The 17,508-nt window shown below is 37.2% G+C and overlaps 1 pseudogene; it reads right to left on the reverse strand.

Moving 5' to 3' along the window:
- Nucleotides 1-7,186: 7,186 nt before the first annotated feature.
- Nucleotides 7,187-9,291, reverse strand: LOC116888139 (annotated as a pseudogene).
- Between the last annotated feature and the right edge of the window lie 8,217 nt (nucleotides 9,292-17,508).

Below are 17,508 nucleotides of genomic sequence, written 5' to 3' on the forward strand. Positions count from 1 at the left end.
AAAAGTAAAAGTAAATGGTGGATAATTTAATTCTGTATGCTTCCAAAGATAGGCTGTTCCTTTTAATATTTTTCAGTTGAGATAAGTTCACAGAATAATTCAATTAAAGCAGTGGTCCTTAACCTGCACATTGCAGAGGCTCTTTTGCAGAAACCCTTATCTCCAGAATATTTATAGTACTATTATTTATAATAACAAAATTATATTTATAAAATAACAAAACTCATTATACGGTTGGGATCACCATAACATGAAGAACTATATTAAAGGGTCACAACATTAGGAACGGTTGATAACCACTGAATTAAGTGGTATGTATATTTGCGATATTGTACTTTGCTGTTTGTCTAGTTACAAAACATTTTAATTGTCCCAAAGGGGAAGTGTAGGTTCATGATACATTCATTCCTCACTTTGCTTTCCCCAGTCCTTAGCAACCACTGATCTTCTTTCTGTCTCTGTGGAATTGCCTATTTTTAATCTATCATATAAATAGAATTATAAAATAATGTAGTCTTGTGTCTGCCTTCTTAGAATGATTTTGAGATTGTTCTTCCATATTATAGGATCTGCTATTACTTAATAACTTATGACCAAATAATACTCCACTATATGAAGATACCATATTTGTTTTAGTTGCTTGATTTCTCTTTAGTTTTGAGACAGAGCCTCCCTTAGTAGCCCAAGCTGGTTTGGAGCTTCCTCAGTACTTCATCCTACCCTCAAACTCGAAGTCTTCCTGCCCTAGCTTCCCTAGTGCTAAGATTTTAGGGGTAAGCCACCACAGCCAGCCAATTGTTGTACTTTTAGATTGTTTATGCTTTTTTGGCTATTATAAGTAATGTTATAACCATTTGTGTACTGATATGAAATAATTCGTTTGACTACCTTCAATTTTCTTGGATATACTTAGGAATAGAATTTTTAGGTTATTAGATAATTTTGTTTAGCCTTTTTAAATTGCTGCCAAACTTTTCACAGTGGCTATATAGCTTGCATTTCCACTGGTAATACATCAGGGTGCAATTTCTGTACATTCTTGTCAACACTGGCTCCTTATTATTTTAGTTTATTCATAGTCATTCTAGTGGATATGCGTGGTAAATCATTGTGGTTTCGATTTGTATTTCCTCTGTGACTAATAGTATCAGATGTCTCTCTTTCCATGTTTTTGTATATCTTCTTTGGAGAAATCTCTTCACATCGTTTTCAAAATGAGTCTTTTATGCACTTAGAAGATTTCTCTAGATATTCTGGATATGTGACTGCTATACATTTTTGCAAGTATTATTTCCTGTTTTATAAGCTGTCACACTTTTCTATGGTGTATGAATGTTTTTACTTTTGGAGGAGTTCAATTTCTTTGTTACGTGTAGTTTTGAAGTCATTAAGCAAGTTTTTGAAGAAAAATTATGGCTGGTAGATGATAAAAGATGGTAGAAGATAATTTCAAGCTGTTTTTTTTAAAATGTATTTGATTTTTCCTTTGCCAACTAATTTCATCATTCCTCATAGGAATCCAGGCATGATAAAGAAAAGATAGAAAAGAAAGAAAAACGGGATAGTTCAGGAGGAAAAGAAGAGAAGAAACAATATCCTTTTTATCTTTATATTTCACTCACTGTAGTAGAAGGGTTTGATACTATTCATGTTTAGAATTAAACCTTTTATGTTATCTAAATATTCAGTTTATTAGTTTTAAAATGATATTTGTAGTTAACTTCATTGTACAATCTGAAAATGAGATTTGATCTTCATGATATTTTTAAAAAATGATTCTATAGTGACAGAGATGTTTAATGACAAAAGTTGTATAGGCTCCTTGTATTTTAGTAGTTGCCGTCCCTTCGTATTGTTACCAAGAGAAAAAATAGAAACAGAATCCCTTAGTTCGGGGAAGATGGTGACTAGAAATGCAGAATGATGGGACAGATAAGCAGAGCTCTCAGTATTTGAGCTTACTAGGCTGATTAGAGCTATTTAGGCTTAGGAATATAAGAGGAGTCATACCAAAAGAGGTAGGACATTATTCTTTTCTCTCCCAAGGTTGTTTTCCCTTAATAAGTCATCTACTCATAAGTCCTCTGACAAGCACAGATAATGAACAATTTCAACCAAGGTGAGTATTTTCTCCCCTCCTTTTCATTTAGAGAGATACCTAAAGAAGTTCTAGAAATGGTAAAGGAACTAGATTCATTTTGCAGGGTACAGCTACTCATATTTTAACTGACTATAATGACAGAGACTTTTTGTGTATAGATATAAAATTTGCAGTTATTTTAAAGCTCTTTTCACTTTAAGCTTGCTGATTAGTTACACTTAAGAAACCATCAAGATGTATTTAAGAACACCTGGTTTTCTCTTTGCCACCTAGTCCCATCATTTCTGGAAAAATTAATTATGTTTTTAAAGCACCTGTAGTCCAAAAAGTGGTGGTGTTATTTATACTTTACAGGTGAAGAAATTAAAAGTCTGAAGCAGGTCACAGAGTCATTAGAAAGCAAAGTTGACACTAAGGGCAGAACTTTAGTGTTTTCTGTTCTTTTTGCCTTTAAGTTTTTGTGCCTTTCTGTCACTGTTCATGTTTTATAAAGTCAGAAATTACGTTCTGTACTTTTAGCCAGATTTTAAATAGGCAAATTTGTTTTCAAACTAATGTATTTGTTTTCTATGATGTATAAAATGTTTTAACTATCTTACATAAATTATATGACTACTTATTTTTGGATGTTTTATAATTATTGAAGTATGTAAAATGATTTTTTTCTCCGTTAATGATTCCAGGTAGACATATTTGAAGTTGACTTTCCTTTACTGCTTTTTTTTTTGCTTTCATTGCAATTATTACTTTTTAACAATAATAATAATAATACAGATACACCCACAGTTTATACCTTATCTCCAACCTGAGCTGCTTCTAATTATTTATGGAACCAGACACATAGCAAACTCTACTTAATGCTGTGTAAGGGTGAGAAATGTCTGGGAGCTATTTCAGTATATGGTTTTAGATATTGGTTTTATATTTATTTTGTTGCAATGCAGGAATTTGAGGTTGAAGGTAGGTGACCAAATGAAAGGTGTACTTGGTTCACTCTGTTTCTCCCTGTGTCTTTTTGAATAGTAGAGTAGGATAAGCAAGAATATGAAAGAACATTTAGCTTTAGTATTTTTTCTTCTTATTTTGAGACAGTCTCACTATATACCCCTGGCTGGTCTTGAACTTGCTATGTAGATCAGGGTAGCTTTGAACTCACAAAAATACCCCTGCCTCTGCCCTCTGAGTGATAGGTTTAAATGTATGGATCGCCTTGTCTGGTTAATAGTCTTTATTTCTTAAATAGAAAAATTGTAAGAGAAATAGTATTATTCAGTCTTCCAGGCATCCTCTGACTGTCTTCCCTGGGGAACTATATAATATATACTAAATACTGTGCATACTATATGTTTTTTATTCTGATCTTAGAGCCTTTTGATTTGTTTTTATTTAACATGCTGTTAAAGAAACAAAGAACCTTCCTGTCAAATTTGCATTTGAAATAGATCAACCATGGTCATTGACAACTTTCATTGTGATCTTATGTATTTGTGTTCTCTCAGCACCCAAGTTTGCTTTTTTATACATGAAGGTTTTGATACAGATTTCCATGAGTTATATTTACATTGGCCATGGAGTATCCCTTAGGAATGAAAGGTGAGGGCAATAGGATTGGAAAGGACTAGCTGTTTGGCTACTGGTCTTGTAGTAAATCTAGAAACAGATAAGCTTTATTTAGCTTGCTGACAGTTGTGTCTGTCTCACGTACTTCCTTCTGGGACAGACTCTCACTCCTGGTGGTCTATGATTGATTTTCTTTGTCTGGTTATTTTCTGGTTGCCTCTGTATTTGGGCTCATTCTGTGGTTGGAGAAAGCTCTTCCATTTTTCTTTTCACCTAAAACCATATCATTTCCCATAGTCTGTCCCCAGGGTGTATCAAAATCTGCCTCTCTTGTTCCCCTGTTAACTTGTTTCCTAATCTGCAGAAAGAAGAGCTGCTAACACATCACATTGCCATTATTTTATCTGCTCATTTTAAGGTTGGGGATTCAGTTGAGAAATTATATCGATTTGTTGTACCCATCTAAGTGCAGACATATTAAAAGGAGAACATTAGGATCAAGAGAATACCATGCATAGTGGGATTTAGATTACTTTCTTTTTAGACTCTCCTGTCCTTTCTCCTATAAAAATAGTTTCTAAACTCTTGTGTTTGTTTTTACCTGCAAAATCTTTGTCTAAATTCGACCTCTCCTTGAACATCACTAGCCACTTTTACCTTTAGCATTCTCTTTTACTTTAATCATTAAAAATCCTTGCCTGAAACTTAGGATGTAGTTCAGTGGTAGATTGTCTGCTATGTACAAGGCCCTAAGTTCAATTCCCAACACTGAAGGGGGAAAATAAACAAAAAACTCATGCTAATTAAATCATTATCAAACAACCATTCTTTTCTTTTATTACCTGATATATATGACCCACAACTCATTCTGTCCATACTTTAGTTCACTGCATTTCTAGCCTGCCATTTAACCAAACCCCATTTTTTTTAAACTTCTAGTGTCATATGTGTAACCTAATTCTTTTATCCTATAAGTCTGATACCAAAAGTTTCTAGTCTTGAACAAAATTTGCCTTGTTAGGTTTACAAGGTTTACATTTAGAAAGCAGAGTTTTATTTGTTTGTTGGTTAGTTTGAAGTAGGCTCTTACTCTGTATTCCAAGCTGGTCCATAACACATTGTGTAGCCTAGGTTGATATCAAATCAACACCCACAAACACACACACACACACACACACACACACACACACACACACACACACACACACACACACACACACACACACACACACACCAGTTCAGCTTCAGTTGTGCTGGGATTATATGCATGTACTATTGTGCAAAAACACTATATCTTAATATTCTTTAGCAATTCAGAAAAATCGGCCACTCAGAATTTCAGTTTCATTTGATGAAACATTTGACATTGTGTTTTGATTTCTATATGGTAGCAATCAAACTTTGACCTACATGCTTTCCCCATAGGACAAGGATTTTGTGGAGAAAGTGGTTAGGGGAGGAAGAGGCAGGCTGTTTACTCCAGCATTCCATACATGGTTAGTTTTGTTTCTGTTATAGCTTAGCCCCTGTAGACGTTGATTTTAAAACTCCTATTCTAGCCTTTTCCCCCCTTCTAGTTTGTACTCACAGATTCCTAACTTTAGGAATGCATTAGCATTCTACAGCTTGTCTGAATATGGTAGTAACTCATATTAGGAAATGTAGTATTTGATGAATTTATTCTCAGGAACTAGTCATTGCTCATATGTGAGCTTGTCCTAGTTACCGGTTCCCACATTTGTATGAATATGCTACAGATTCACATGCTCTGCTTGTGATTTGTGTTGAACAAATGATCTTACCCATTCTTCTAATCAAACAAACAATTATTTTTCTTACTATGTGTGATGTTTAGGCATTATGCTAACTGAACATAGAAATCTATATATAGAATTAATAACTGTAATATGAAATGATTTAGTCAATGAAAACAATACTGGTGAGGAACAATACTCAAAGAAAAAAGTTTTTCCCTCTGCTATCAAACAAGAGTATTTTATACAAGTATATTTATACATGTTAACTTATACTGTTAGATAGAAGGGAAAACATACTGACTAATGATTGTTTATATCTTTGAGGATATTTATTGAGAGCAAGTTTCCTTTTGTTTTTGTTTTTTTTATTTTGGTTTACATATAGCAATCATTTAATATGTTTAAAGCTCTTGTTAGGAGTTTGAAGTGATAGGCACAACTATTTTCTCTGCATTACCATTTGTACTCTTTGGAAGTGCTAGCCGTGGGTCCTGTAAAGCAATACTCATAGACACTAAGTAGTTGAAAGAATTCTGTACTTCCTTGCTTTTCCTTTTCAGGTAGACACATATTCACTAAGGTGCTATTTTGTTTTGTGTCTTCAAGGTCTCAACATTGGGATAAGGGCTTATAAAAGGTTCTTCTCCGACATTTACCCATTTGTGTGACTATCCTCTCTGTACATTTTTCCTTCTGACAGGCAACCCTGTCTGTCTGCAATTGGGTTTCAGCTTAAAAAGATTCTCAACTTTAACTTCGTGTTACATTTCATTGACACAGAACATCCCAGGGACTGTGTTTGCTGTAAAAGTTTGTAAGGGCACCTGCAGGTGGAATGCTAGATTAGGATGTCTGTCCCTATGTTTTTCTCCTCATAACTTCTTCCTTGCGATTGTCAACTTCACCTTTATATGTGCTTCAGCTTTGGAGAGAGAGGGAGAGGGATAAGCATTGAGGGGGTGAGTCATGAAATATCATGGTAACTTCAAATGAAGGCAAATGCAGGGAACACAGTGCTGTGCTACCCACTTTGAAGCAGACACTTAACCATGAACTAGCTACTTTTGGGGCAGGTTTGTATTTTAAAGTTTCTCTTAAATTTTTAAATATTATCAAAAAGGCTATTTTAAGAAACATCTGAATTATTGAATCAGATAAAAAGAATTGAGAACATTGAGATAGTTACTAATATAATCTAAAATGATCTTTATGTAGTCTGCTCTCAGCAGAATAGAAGGACACTTTTGCTTGACTGTGTTCTGTGTGGCATTAAGAATGCAGTTGATAGCTTCAAAAGAGTATATGTGTGTGACAGAGAGCAGACTGAACTGAGCACTATCACCAAATCCTAATTGGGAAAAAGACAGGGTTCTGTGACACCTTGGATTTACAAGCTAAGTTCACTTATTTATGATGGTTAACATGATGCACATTTAAAAAATATCATTATATAAAATTAAACATAGAAGAATGTTACATATGATTGGTATATATTCAGTGTTAATGAGTAAAAGTGTAAGTGTATAAAGGGCAAAAAATGAACTCTGAGTTTGGTACTGTTTCATCTCTATACCTTCTTCGTGTTTTGGAATTTTAGAGACAGGAACTCTCTTTGAAGCTCAGACTGTTCTGGAATTCCTATATAGCACAGGGCTGCATATGCCACTGTGGTCCTCCTGCCTAGGGTTATGTTTGTTAGCAGCTACCTCTTCTCAAAGTTCATTGAGCTTTGGGATGGATTTCAAGTTGTAACCCCCAAACCTTAGTGTTATTGAATAAGACTGTGTGGACACCCTTGAGATGTCGTGACTAACACTGAGTATCTTCTTTCCATTTGCTCTTGTACTTGCTGATTTGTCATTCCAGGGTGTGGACAGACCCCTAAGCTGACCGTCTCCCCGTGGAGGATGCCAAAGCTCCATGAGTCACTCTCAGAATGACATCTCCCATAATTAAGAGCTTCTGGTGCTGTCCATTTTATGGGAATTTGCTTTAAGTCAGAAGATGCATACACACCACCATCCTTTTGACAAGACATTCCAAAGTCACTGATTTTTCAGAACATTTTCACCTGCAGGCAATTTCTTGGAGCAAGGTCCCTGTGTATACAGTTTTTACGTGGGATACGCCATCCAGAAGCAGCATCTAATGGAAAGTTCACTAACTGACTTTTAGTTCATCTTTCTTTCTCAGAAAGGAAAGGAAATTGCCTCTTGGAACCAATTCCTTAATGATGTAGATAGGTTTGCCTTTGTGTGTGAATTTATAAGTGTGGAAACATTGGGGTGATTATGTATTTTTGAGGGTTTTGGCTTTAAAAATTTTAATTTTAATTCAGTTCATGGGAAAGATGTTTGTGGTTTAATGGCAAAAACATTTTTTATCATTTAATGTACCCTTAAATATGTCCACAAAAGTTTTCTTGTCCCTAAGGTATTCTCATAGTGTGACATGATCATGATTGAGACCCCATTTCTTATTCTGAATATTGTCATATGGATACCATGATGTTCTTTTTCTTTTTTAGAACATTACATAGACCATAGACATGATCATTGACCCAGTTCTTATTCTCACGAGTATGGTCATGTGAATACCATGAAGTTCTTTATTGGAACATTGTTCATTTTCAGTCTAAAACCCTGAGATGCAGTCAGCATTTTAAAGTGGACAGTCCAGTGGTTGTTAGTATACTCACTGGGTGGTGCGGTCATCCACAGTCTAGTCTCAAAGTGCAGGTTAGCAGTCATTCTTACTTCTCCTCGTTCTTTAGCCACTGGAAGCTACTGACACATTTTCTGCCTATGAATTTGCCTGTTTTGGGACATTTCATATAAATGGAATTGTGCAATATCATGTCCTGGGGGCCAGGGTTCTTTCAACTACCATCATGTTATCAAGACTTATCCATGGTGTAGCATGTGTCAATAATCCATTCCTTCACAAAGGTTAAATATTCCACAGAATGAATGTGTATCATGTTTTGTTTACCCATTTATTCATTGAGGGACAGAAACAATTATATTTTAAGTAATAAAATTAGAAGGTTAACAGCAGTGTATCCAAAATTATAATTGATGGTGTCAACATTATACACAGTATGCACAGAATGCTGTGTAGAAATGATGTGTAAATTACTTGTCAGCATTTCATGCAAGTGTAATTAATTTCTAAGGCCCCTTCTAGCTATGATTTTTTTGGAACTGTGTGAATGTAGTATATTCATTAATAAAGTTTAATGCATTAAGCATTAATTTAAAATTTGAGAACAATGTTAGGCAGATAAATTATTTGCCACATGCTGTAATGATCATGTTTTGAATTTATTTCATTATGCAGTATTTGAAAAATGTCTACATAAAGGAAAGGAAATGAGTATAATTGAGTCAATATATTTTTAAAGCAATTTTTATAATTTAGCAGACATTGCATCTTAATATAATTCACTATTAAAATTGTGTCCTTGTGAAAAAATCGATGTCATTTTCTATTTCTTTTGATGATCATGTAAAATAGATTCCTTTCCTTTGTTAAATGTTCTGTTTATTTTTGATACATTATTCCTTGCACCTGTAGAATCTACCTGTTACTCTTTAATCTTTTTCTCTACCCCAGAATCCTTCCACCCTATCACACACAGAAAATGTTTCAATGTTTCTTAAAATTCATAGTGTCTTTATGATTTCTAAGAATAGACACAGACACAGAATATATTTCTTCATTTTCTGGGAACTTTCTGCAGGTCTTTGTTATTGATAGAATTCACTGAAGTTTCTTCCTAAATGGGTCTTTTCCTTTCCCCTTTCTTTCCCTTTGATCACTCCCCGGCCTTCTCTCTATGGCCTCTTACCTTGCTTTGGCCTTCCTCCTCATTCTCCCTTAGTCACTCCTCCTTGTCTATGTATAACCAGTTTGTTTCTTTTAGGTGGAAAGTATGAAATGAAATCATACAGCTGTGACCAGAATTGTATTTTCTCGAGTAGATTTCTGAGAATTGTGAATGAAGCGGGCCCATTTTCAGTTACCTGCTTTATTGCTCCGTGCAGAAAACCTAAAACTGTTGTGTTGTATGTTATTGTACTTTAACTTGTTGCTTAATTTCTACATGTTTATTTTCAGTAATGGCTGAAAGTGTTAATTATTCCATATTTTAGCACAATGTGCTGCATATACTTCCCAATAAGCAAATAAGGTTACATGTGTACAGAATTTCACTTTTGATTAAATATTGCCTGGGTTTCAAGTCCCTCCCCCCATTTGAAATGCTTCCTTTTTAATGTTGAAACTGAAAATAAACAGTTACTGAATGATTTTGAATTTACCTCATCTTAGAGTTCAGTTTTAATTTATTTGGCCTGTTTTTAATATGAGTCACTAAAAATAAGTGGGAGCACTGTCTTTATGCGGTGCCTAATGGATTTTTATATATAGTATGTGCAACATTAAAACATGTTCATAAAGAAAAATATACCAAACTCCTTGTCCCTTTGGGCTATTTTTTCTTGTAATTAGACATTTTGGGGTGAAAAGAAAAAATTAATTGTGTTTTAATTTTACAGCTACCGGAGCTTTGTATTGCTAAACTTACATCTGGAAAAGTTTCACGTGACATTTTTAAGAGAATTTTTTATCTACTGAATTCTACCAGTGTAACCATTTTTTCTAAATAAACAATAGTTTTCTCAAATGACTATATCATCGTGTATATTGTTACTTATTTAGTATAAGTTAAAAGTTAATTTAATGATCTTTTGGCCTTTATTTTTTTTCTGCATGGCCTACAATGTCAAATAACATCTAATAATATAGAATCATTGTTAATTACTTTTTGCACTTGGGGTAAGCTCTAGACTGAAAACATCAAATATTGTCTATTTTCTCAATGTCTTGAAGACTATATCTACACAAACCAGAATTTTCAGAGTTGGAAAAGGATATAGTTTTTAAAAAGATTGAGAAATATGACCCTATCTTAGAATCGACAAAAGAATATATGTTCTAATGTTCCTTTTTGGGTAATTGTAATTTTCAGAAGATAAGCAGAACAGTTCTCTGTGGGAACAGAATTTGCATATTGGCTTTTGAATACCTGTAACATATCTGGCAAAAAATATTTCAAAGGAAAAACATCTTCATTAAAGTGATTTGTAACTGTGAGAAAAGAACTATGATTTACTTTTAAATCATATATGTGAAATATGTTAAAGAAGAGCTGTTTATTTTTTTGACCTAGCATCAAGGGTTTACTTATTTATTTTTAAAAATACTTTATATCCCAAATGTTGCCCCCTCCTGGTCCTCTCTCCCAGAGTTCTCCCTCCACCCATACCCTTCACCTCTGAGAAGGTGCCCCACAACATACACTTCACTCTGGTTATTAAGTCTCTGCAGGATTAGGTGCATTCTCATTGAGGGCAGGCAAGGCAGCCCTCTGCTAAATAGGTATCTTGGGGTGGAGGGCTGGGACCAGCCCCTGTTCTTTGGTTGTTGGCTCAGTCTCTGGGAGCTCCCAGAGGTCCAGGTTAGTTGACACTGCTGGTCTTCCTGTGGGGTTGCAGTCTCCTTGAGGGTCTTCACTCCTTCCCCTAATGCTTCCATAGGGGTCCCCGACCTCAGTCCAATGTCTGTCTATGGGTATCTGCATCTGTCTCAGTCAGCTGCTGGGTAGAGCCTCTCAGAGGGCTGCTATGCTAGGCTCCTGTCTGCAAGCACAACATAGCATCATTAATAGTGTGAGGGATTGGTTCCTGCCTATAGGACAGGTCTCAAAATGGACTGGTCACTAGTTGGAAGTGACTGAAGTGACTGCATTTTTTTCTTAGACAGGATCAGTTTTGTGTCAAAAGTTTTGTAGTTGGATAGTCCACCCATCCCTCCACTGGGGGTCCTGTCTGGTGACTGGAGGTTGTCTCTTTAGGTTCCATATCCCAACAGTTGGGGATTTCTGCTAAGGTCACCTGCATTGACTCCTGGATCCTCCCTCATCCTGGGTCTCTGGGACTTCCTAAGTAATGCCCCCATCCCCAACCCTGGCATATTTCTGTTTATTCTCCTGGTCCTCTAAGGACTCTATTCTGTCTCTTTCCATAACTGATCCTTACCCCTATCCCCCCAGCTCTCCCTTTACTCACCCAGGTCCTTCCCTTCTTCTCTCCATGACTGTTGTTCCTCCTTGTAAGTGGGACTCAACCTTCCTCACCTGGACATGCCTTCTTTAACTTTTTTGGTACTGTGGGATGAATCATGGGTATTCTGAACTTGTTGGCTAATATCCACTTATCTGGGTTACCTCACTTGGGATGATGTTGTCTAGTTACATTCATTTGCCTGCAAAATTCATGGTGTCTTTGTTTTTAATTTCTGAATAGTATTCCATTGTGTAAATAAACCACATCTTCGTTATCCATTCTTTGGTTGAGGGACATCTGGGTTCTTTTCCAGCTTCTGTTATTATAAAACACATGCAGGAACATAGTGGAGCATGTGTCTTTTTATATGTTGGGGACATCTTAGGGTATATGCCCAGGAGAGGTGGTTATGCAATGTCCAATTTTCTGAGGAACCTCCAGACTGATTTGAGTGGCTCTCCTCTGTTTGCAATGCCACCAACAATGGAGTGTTTGTCTTTCTCCACATCCTCTCCAGTGTCTGCTGTCACCTGAGTTTTTATCTTACCATTCTGATGTATGTAAGATGGACTCTCAGGTCATTTTGATTTGCGTTTCCCTGATGACTAAGAATGGTGAACATTTCTTTTGACACTTCTCAGTCATTTGAGAGTCTTCTGTCGAATTCTCTGCATAGGTCTGTGCCCCATATTTTTGATTGGGTTATTGCTTTATTTATTTATTTATTTATTTATTTATTTATTTATTTATTTATTTATTTATTTATTTTTGGAATCCTGCTTACAATAACTTAAAAGTAAAACACAAGAATACAGCTAAACCAAGGAGATCAAAGTCTTCTATAATGAAAACACTCCCCTTCCCCCTGCCAAATAGATCCTGGATTTGGTGTGCAGACTCCAGTTACCTCGGACCTGATCTAGAGTATTTCTCCTTTTGGAGATGCCTTCAGGATGTTTTAAGTGCCTCTTCTATCCTAGAAGCAGAACAGAAGTGTCTGTCCTCATGGACCATCCATTTTTGTTAGTGGATTCAGACAACAATACATAATGATAAGTAGAGGAAGATGCTCTGAGGAGGCTGGGTGAGGCAGGGCTCACTCCTTACTACCTTTCAAACAGCATAATTATGACTTGAAGATGAATAAAACAGGACATTTAGTGGTAGATAGCATGATATGAATTTTATCCCAGGCTGACCTCACCACCATTTAGCTGAGAGTCCCAGGTTTCTGACCCACACCTGCCCAGTGCCGACATTTGCAGATCTCTTGTGACCATTCCGGGGTCAGAAACGAGGCTTTATCTCTCTGCTGCTATGTGTGTATTTTGATATTTTCCTGTGTTGTCCTTTCTGGTCTTGACAAACATGCCTCTGTCTCCGGAGTACTGAGATTACAGTGCATGCCACCACACCCAGAGTGAATCGATTGTTTACAAGTGATAGAGGCTGACATACTAGTGATACCCATGAAAAGTCATCCAAATAACTAAGAATCTGAGTTTTTGCGAGTGGCTTTGAGGGTTTGTCAGTTATATGCAATGGTCTTTTCCCCCCATTTTTATTAGATTGGGTATTATTTACATTTCAAATGTTATTCGTTTTCCTGGTTTCCTGTCCATCAGCCCCCTAACCCCTCCCCCTCCCCTTCTATATGAGTGTTCCTCTGCCCATCCTCCCCCCTCCCTCCTGCAAACAATCCCCTACACTGGGGGTCCAACCTTGGCAGGACCAAGGGATTCGCCTTCTACTGGTGCCCCAAAAGGCTATTCTCTGCTACATATGCAGTTGGAACCCAGGATCAGTCCATGCATAGTCCCTGGAAGCTCTGGTTGGTTGGCATTGTTGTTCATGTGGGGTCTCAAGCCCCTTCTGCTCTTTCAGTCCTTTCTCTGATTCCTCCAATGGGGGTCCCGTTCTCAGTTCAATGGTTTGCTGCTAGCATTCACCTCTGTATTTGACATGATTTGGCTGTGTCTCTCAGGAGAGATCTATATCTGGTTCCTGTCAGCCTGCACTTCTTAGCTTCATCCATCTTATCTAGTTTTGGTGGCTGTAAATACATCGGCCACATGTGGGGCAGGCTCTGAATGGGCATTCCTTCAGTCTCTGCTCTAAACTTTGCCCCCCTATCCCCTCATGGGTATTTTTGTTCCCCTTTTAAAGAAGGAGTGAAGCATTCGCATTTTGGTCATCCTTCTTGAGTTTCATGTGGTCTGTGCATTGCATCTTGGGTAATTTGAGCATTTGGGAATATCCACTTAGCAATGAGTGATATGCAATGGTCTTAATCTTAGATGTATTAGTGTGCTTGGGATATTTATATTTCATGTAAGATCCCAGCCTCCTCAGAGCATTTTCTTGTCACTGAACATGGAAAGAAATTACTTGTACTTTTTCCAAGAAAACCAAGTTTTGTTCAGAAAACAAAACAGTAGGAAGTACCAGGCTTTGTGGCACACAACTTTAGTGCAACACTTGGGAGACAGAAGGTGGATCTCTGTGAGTTCAGTGTCTTGATCTATTTAGTGAATTTCAGGTCAGCCAGGAACATCTCAAAAGCAAACAGAGGCACTCAATTGGCAGGTCCCCTGCTGTCCAGACACCACCCAGATCTCAAGGGACCCGATCAAAAGCTCGCTGCACTGAAATCCTGTGGGAGGGAGAGCTAAACTTTCAGAGGGGCAGACAACCCTGGGAAGCCAGAAGAGACTACACTCTGCCCACATTTTCTGACTCCAGAGGAAAACACCTAACACCATCTGGGACCCTGGTGCACTGGGGGGGCCCTGGGAAAAAGCGGCGCAGGCCCTCCTGGTTGCCGCCTTCACAGAGAGCTCAAAAGCAGCCCCCCACAAGCAACTTCAGCCGCGGGACCACAGGTAAGACCACCTTTTCTGCTCCAAGCGACCTGCCTGGTGGACTCAGGACACAGGACCACAGGGACAGCTGAAGACCAGTAGACAGGAAAGACTACATGCCCGAAAGCAGAACACTCTGTCACCATAACTGGCTGAAAGAAAACAGGAAAACAGGTCTACAGCACTCCTGACACACAGGCCTATAGGACGGTCTAGCCACTGTCAGGAATAGCAGAACAAGGCAACACCAGGGACACCCTGATGACAAGAGGCAAGCACAAGAACGCAAGCAATAGAAACTAAGACTACTGGCATCATCGGAGCCCAATTCTCCCACCAAAGCAAACACGGAATATCAAAACACACCAGAAAAGCAAGATGCAGACTTTTAAATCATTTGATCATGATGATGAAGGACTTCAAGAAAGACATAAAGAACTCCCTTAGAGAACGCAGAAAACATAGGTAAGCAAAGAAGCCTATAGAGAGGAATCACAAAAATCCCTGAAAGAATTCCAATCAAACAATTGAAGGAATTAAAAATGGAAATAGAAGCAATAAAGAAAGCACAAAGGAAAACAACCCTGGATATAGAAAACCAAGGGAAGAGACAAGTTGCCATAGATACAGGCATCACCAACAGAATACAAGAAATAGAAGAGAGAATCTGAGGAGGAGAAGATGCCATAGAAATCATTGACACAACCGTCAAAGGTAATGTAAAACGGAAAAAGCTAGTGGTCCAAAACATACAGGAAATCCAGGACTCAATGAGAAGATCAAACCTAAGGATAATAATGTATAGAAGAGAGTGAAGACTCCCAGCTCAAAGGACCAGTAAATATCTTCAACAAAATCATAGAAGAAAACTTCCCTAACCTAAAGAAAGAGATGCCCATGACCATACAAGAAGCCAACAGAACTCCAAATAGATTGGACCAGAAAAGAAACTCCTCCCTTCACATAATAGTCAAAACACCAAATGCACAAAATAAAGAATATTAAAAGCAGTAAGGGAAAAGGGTCAAGTAACATATAAAGGCAGACCTATCAGAATCACACCAGACTTTTTCGCCAGAAACTATGAAAGCCAGAAGATCCTGGACTGATGTCATACAGACCCTAAGAGAACACAAATGCCAGCCCAGGTTACTGTATCCTGCAAAACTCTCAATCAACATAGATGGAGAAACCAAGATATTCCATGACAAAACCAAATTTACACAATATCTTTCTACAAATCCAGCACTACAAAGGATAATAAATGATAAAGCCCAACATAAGGAGGCAAGCTACATTTTAGAAAAGCAAGAAACTAATCGCTTGGCAACAAAACAAGAGAAGAAAGCACACAAACATAATCTCACATCAAATAAGAATATAACAGGAAGCACCAATCACTATTCCTTAATATCTCTCAACATCAATGGCCTCAACTCCCCAATAAAAAGACATAGATTAACAAACTGGATACGCAACGAGGACCCTGCATTCTGCTGCCTACAGGAGACACACCTCAGAGACAAAGACAGACACTACCTCAGAGTGAAAGGCTGGGAAACAACTTTCCAAGCAAATGGTCGGAAGAAGCAAGCTGGAGTAGCCATTCTAATATAAAAAAAAATCAATTTTTCAACTAAAAGTCATCAAAAAAGATAAGGAAGGACACTTCATATTCATCAAAGGAAAAATCCCAAGATGACTATCAATCCAAATATCTATGCCCAAATAAAGGCACCTACATTAAAGAAACCTTACTAAAGCTCAAAACACATTGCACCTCACACAATAGTAGAGATTTCAACACCCTACCTCCTCATCAAACAGATCATGGAAACAGAAATTAAACAGAGACATAGACAGACTAAGAGAAGTCATGAACCAAAATGGAATTTAATAGATATTTATAGAACATTCTATCCTAAAACAAAAGGATATACCTTCTTTCACCACCTTATGGTACTTTCTTTTCCAAAATTGACCATAATAGGTCAAAACAGGCCCTCACCACAGGTACAGAAAGATAGAAATAATCCCATGCCCGTTATCAGACCACCAGCCTAAAGCTGGTCTCAACAATAATTAAGGGAAGAACGTCCATATATACGCGGAAATTTGAACAATGCTCTACCTAACACTCAATTTCTTCCTGGTCAAGAAATAAAGAAAGAAATTAAAGACTTTTAGAATTTAATGAAAAATGAAGAACAACATACCCAAAGTTATGGGACACAATGAAAGAAGTGCTAAGAGGAAAACTCATAGCTCTGAGTGCCTGCAGAAAGAAAACAGGGAGAGCATATGTCAGCAGCTGACAGCAACCTAAAAAGTCTAGAAAAAAGGAAGCAAATACACCCAGGAGGAGAAGGCAGGAAATAATCAAACTCGGAGCTGAAATCAACCAAGAGAAACAAAAGGACCATAGACAAAGAATCAACAGAACCAAAAAGTTGGTTCTTTGAGAAAAAAATCAACAAGATAGATAAACCCTTAGCCAGATTAACCAGAGGTCACAGAGAGTGAGTCCAAATTAACGAAATCAGAAAGTAAAAGGAAGACAAAACAAAAGAATCTGAGGAAAAAATAATTAAAAAAAAAAAAACAATAAAACAATACAACAAAAAAATATATTCAACAAAACTTGAAAATCTGAAGGAAATGGACAGTTTCCTAGAGAGATACCAGGTACTGAAGTTAAATCAGGAACAGATAAACCATTTAAACAACCCCATAACTCCTAAAGAAATAGAAGCAGTCATTAAAGGTCTCCCAAACCAAAAGAGCCCACCCAGGTCCAGATGGTTCAGTGCAGAATTCTATCAGACCTTCATAGAAGACCTCATAATACCAATACTATCCAAACTATTCCACAAAATTGAAACAGATGGATCACTACCGAATACCTTCTATGAAGCCACAATTACTCTTATACCTAAACCACACAAAGACCCAACAAAGAAAGAGAACTTCAGACCAATTTCCCTTATGAATATCGACGCAAAAATACTCAATAAAATTCTGGCAAACCAAATCCAAGAGCACATCAAAACAATCATCCACCATGATCAAGTAGGCTTCATCCCAGGCATGCAGGGATGGTT

The sequence above is a fragment of the Rattus rattus genome, chromosome X (assembly GCF_011064425.1).
Source record: "Rattus rattus isolate New Zealand chromosome X, Rrattus_CSIRO_v1, whole genome shotgun sequence".
NCBI lineage: Eukaryota > Metazoa > Chordata > Mammalia > Rodentia > Muridae > Rattus > Rattus rattus.